Below are 5,485 nucleotides of genomic sequence, written 5' to 3'. Positions count from 1 at the left end.
CTATAAGTTTTGCTTGAGTTTGAATACCCGAGAAAGATGCCAACATCCGATTTTGGATCAAATTTACCAAGATTATCTTTTTTGTTTAAAATAAAACATTTGCATCCAAAAACTTTGAAATAACCAATGTTGGGTTTTCTATCTTTCCAAAGCTTATAGGATGTTTTATTGAGATGAGGTTCAATCAACACCCGATTTAAAACATAACAAGCGGTGTTGACGGCTTCGGCCCAAAAATATTTTGGCAATGCATTTTCATTTAACATAGTCCTACCCATTTCTTAAATAGACCTATTATTTCTCTTAACAACTCCATTTTGTTGTGGAGTCCTAGGTGATGAAAATTGATGCTCAATGCCAAAATCATTACAAAAATTTTCAAATGGATGATTTTCAAACTCTCCACCATGATCACTTCTAATACAAGTAATAGAATAACCCTTTTCATTTTGAACCTTTTTACAGAAAATTCTAAGTGCATCAATGGCATCATCCTTATTAGCTAAAAATAATACCCATGTGTATCTAGAATAATCATCTATAATTACAAATGCATAGAATTTGCCACTTAAACTAGCATATCTAGAAGGTCCAAACAAATCTATGTGAAGTAATTGAAGAGGTTTTGAGGTAGAGATATGATTCTTGTTTTTTAAAGAGGTTTTCATTTGTTTTCCAAATTGACAAGCTTCACAAATTCTATCCTTTTGAAAACCAATTTTTGGAAGACCTTTAACTAAATCATTTTTCGAAATTTTTGAAATTAAATCCATGCTTGCATGTCCTAGTCTTCTATGCCATAGCCAACCATCATCATGCAATGACAAAAAACATTTATCATGAGTAGATGCACACTCTATATCAATCGTGTAAACATTGCCACATCTATTTCCCATAAATAAAATTTTCCCATCACATGCATTCTCAATAACACATCTTGATTTATCAAAAGCAACTTTATAACCTTTGTCATATAGTTGACTAATACTAATCACATTGTGTTTCAAATTTTCAACCAAACACACATTTTCAATAAGAGTTGAAGAAACTTTACCAACATTACCAATTTCGAGAATTTTTCCTTTTGAGTTATCTCCAAAGAATACATCTCCACCATTTTTGATTTTGGTGAAACTTGAGAACCATGCATAGTTTTCGGTCATATGCCTAGAACATCCGCTATCCAAGTACCATTTATTTTTCTTTTTCTTCAAGCCCTGCAAAGAAAATCTTATGTCTTAGGTACCCAAACCTTTTTGGGTCCTTGAGCGTTAGCAATGGTTCCTTTTGGAACCCAAATACATTTGACACCATAATATGCATTCCTTTTCACGGGACATCTATATTTCATGTGACCATTTTGATTACAATAATGACAAATAATCTTATGATCACTTGTGGAGGTAGCTTTAACAAAATAATTCTTATAATATTTTTGCTTTAAGTTAGGCTTATACCCAAGTCCTCCTTTATCAAAAACACATTTTTGAGAGTTAAGCATGTTATCCAACATCTTTTGCCCATTTGTAAATTTTATAACAACATTACTAAGTTCAATATTCTTTTTCTTGAGCATTTCATTTTTCTTTTTCAAATCATCTACATGTGACTCTAAATGCTCATGTGAAGTGCTAGGTTTTTCATTTGATAATGCAACTCTATTATGCAAGGTTTTATTCTCTAATTCTAATCCTTTAATCTTCTCATTCAATGACTCATTGCATTTTTGCATGGCATCATTTTCATTTGTAAATTCTAGCAATTTCTTTTTAAGGCATGCATTCTTTTTACCAATTTTCATTAACTCATCATGCATTTCTTTAAAAGCATCATACAATTCATCATAGGTTGGATCACTTACCTCATTGAGATCATCATTATCTCCTATTGCTATAAGTACTAGGTTTGATACTTCTTGCGATTCTTCTTCATCACTTGAATCTTCATCGCTATCATCCCAAGTAGCAACCATAGCTTTCTTCTTGAGTTTGTTGAGAAGTGGGCATTCCGATCTTATATGGCCGGGCTTTTTGCATTCATAGCATATGATTACCTCTTTCTTCTCCTTTTGGTTTTTTAAGTTTCTAAATTTTCTTCAGTCACCAGTTTTCTTGAAAAATTTTCTGAACCTCCTTGCTAGCATAGCCAACTCCTCATCATTCGGCTCACTTTCCCCATCACTCTCATATTTTGTGGCTTTGAGAGCAATGTTTTTCTTCTTTTCCTCATTTCCTCTTTCGGCTGCCAAATCTTCCTCATAAAAAATAAGAGAACCAATTAAATCATCAATAGGTAAGATATTCAAATCTTTAGCTTCCTCAATGGCAGTCCTTTTTGGTCTCCATTCCTTAGGTAATGACCTAATGATTTTATTAACTTTCTCGCTATTTGAAAAGGTCTTTCCTAGGGCTCCTGGAGTGTTTACTATATCCGTGAATCTAGTATACATAGAATACACACTCTCATTTTGTTCCATTTGGAACAATTCATATTGCCGAGTGTACCTACTAATTTTAGACTCTTTCACTTGATTCGTGCCTTCATAAACAACTTCAAGTTTGTGCCAAATTTCATTAGCACTTTCACAACTAGACACTCTATGAAACTCTTTCTTATCGAGTGCACAAAACAAGGCATTCATGGCTTTGGAATTTAGAGAAGCTCTTCTCTTTTCCAATTCATTCCATTCCTGTGAAGGTTTTGGAATGTCTTCTCCGAATTTATTTTTAGTCAAAGGCATAAATGGACCATCACATACAACTTCCCAAATTTCATAATCTAGTACTTGTAAATAAATTCTCATCCTAGTTTTCCAATACGGGTAGTCATTTCCGTCAAAGAACGGTGGTCTAGTTGTGGATTGTCCTTACCTAAAGGTTAAATCATTTTGGGTTGCCATGGATTTTTTACTCTAGACGGTTAAGTCCTAACAAGAGAACCAAGCTCTGATACCAAATGAAATGCAAGTTACGCAACCCAAGAGGGGGCGTGAATTGAGTTTTTAAAATTATGCAATACAATTTGCACAACAAATTAATCTAACGCCTTAATGGAATAGAAAACAATAAATTCAAACAAGAATAAAAATAAAAGAGTAAGGGAAGAGAAAAACAAACAAACGGAGTTTTACGTGGTTCGGCAATCCCCGCCTACGTCCACGCCTCCAAGCCAACCAAGCTCGAGGATTTCACTATCCAAGTCTCCCAAGGCTTCAAGTTCTTATAATTGACTTCCAAGGTGTCAATGAACCTTTACAATCAAGAGATTATCTCCCCAATCTCTTCACCCCAAGTGTTTCTCACACTTACACACTCACAATTTGATAAGAAATGAAAATTACAACAAAAACTCTCTTTAAGAGTGGATATGCAAATAATAGCTCAACAATGATTCAATCAATGATGATTTGCGTTTTAAAAGCTCAATAAATGTTATATGATCTTATATTTGCTTGCATTAGTTGTTAGAATGAAGTTTGAGTTGAGTTTTTATAGTTAAAACTAGAAAACTAGCCGTTATAGGCAAATTCTCCCACCCAAGCGGTTAGCCGCTTGATTTATCTGGCTAACCGCTCAGGAATAGTGATATCACCGTTATTTTTGAATTTTGCTACAGTAATGCTGTTCACCAAAATTACACTTTGGCCCAAAACTTTTTATAATTATACTATAGCCCAAAACGTCATAAACCTTTACAAATAGGTCCAATTTTAGAATTTCTTCAGAATAATTGACTTTTCAAAACTTTTTGAAATTATGATATGGCCCCAAAGATATTATTATTTCGCAAAAAGGTCCTTTTCAACATATTGCCCATTTTTTCAAAGTTTTCAAAATCTTTCACTTTAGTCCAAAATATTCATAAATTCTAGTATGGCCCAAAATATTTCAAATGTTTGTAAAACGTCCAACTCCGAAATTTAATAATAATGCTTATTAAAATCAAAGATTTCAAAACTTAGCATTTAAGTCAAAATTACTCAAATCCACAAAATGTTTTACTTTATAAAAATAAACCTTTTAGTTTATGAAAAGTATTTAATTAAATTAATCTCTTGAGCTTTTCAAATGCTAAATCATGCATCAATTAAATCATACCGGCTTTACAAGAATTTATCACACTAATTTATTCGTTGAGCTCTAAACTTTATTCTTGATTTCGCCGTTTGTTCGTTGAGTGTCTTGATCTTGATTTCACTTGATTCACTTGCATAAATATTACCCTTCAAAAATTAGTGAAAATGTGAAATACAATATCTATTAAATCGCTAAATACATATGTTTTTTATCATCAAAATTACATTATGAGCCGCCTTTTTGGCTAACAGAAACATGACCTTAACTGAATTGATGAACGAACTCCATTCTGTTGAAGAGATCTATCGTGCTGAGAAATCTCTGGGAAGCATAAATATTACTGAAAAAAGTTCATCTTCTGGGCCTAAGCTGAAAGGCAAAGGTAAGAAGAAAGCTGGGAAAAAAAGACCGTCTACCAAGCAAGATGGCAAGCCAAAAGGCAAATGCTTCAAGTGTGGACAGAAAGGTCACTGGAAAAAGGATTGCCCTAAGATTGTGAAATCAGGCATGGGAAATCTTTTTGTAGTTGAGGCCTGTTTAGTTCAGAATCCAATTGACACTTGGGTGTTGGATTCAGGAGCAACTAATCATATTTGTAATTCACTTTATTGGTTTCAGAAAACTAGGAAAATAAGTGGAGGAAGCGTCAAGCTGCAGTTAGGGACAAGACAGTTCGTGTCAGTAGTGAAGACTGGATTTGTTTTATTATCTTTTAATAATGAGACTTTAGTTTTGAATAATTGTCTTTATGTTCCAGACATTAAGAGGAATTTAATTTCAGTAGCTTGTTTGTCAAAGCAAGGGTACACTGTAAATTTTGGATCCTCTGTTTTTATTTTTCATAATAAGAGACTTATTTGTTCTGGTACATTGGAAGATAATTTATATCATTTAAGTCCAATGATCCATTCTATGCATGACACAGTGATCAATAATGATGAGCATACACATTTATCTAAGAAAAGAAATATTTCTTCCAACCAATGTTACCTCTGGCATTTACGCTTGGGTCATATAAACCAAAATATGATACAGAGAATGATCAAAGATGGGCTCTTGAGTCCATTAGAAAATGAATCATTACCACTCTGTGAATCCTGTTCAGAAGGAAAAATGACCAAAAGGCCATTCTCGGCCAAAGGAGTACGTGCAACAGTACCACTTGAATTGGTACATACAGATGTATGTGGACCAATCAATGTACAAGCTCGAGGAGGTTATGAGTATTTCATCATTTTCACTTATGATAACTCGAGATACGGTTATGTTTATCTGATGCGTCACAAGTCTGAAGCTCTTGAGAAATTCAAAGAGTATAGGGTTGAGACAGAAAAGCAATTAGATAAGAACATAAAGAAACTTCGATCTGATCGAGGTGGTGAATTTCTCTCAGGAGATTTCAAAGAGTA

Source organism: Citrus clementina, unplaced genomic scaffold (genome assembly GCF_000493195.1).
Source record: "Citrus clementina cultivar Clemenules unplaced genomic scaffold, Citrus_clementina_v1.0 scaffold_2, whole genome shotgun sequence".
Taxonomy (NCBI): Eukaryota; Viridiplantae; Streptophyta; class Magnoliopsida; order Sapindales; family Rutaceae; genus Citrus; species Citrus x clementina.
This window is presented reverse-complemented; position numbering follows the sequence as displayed.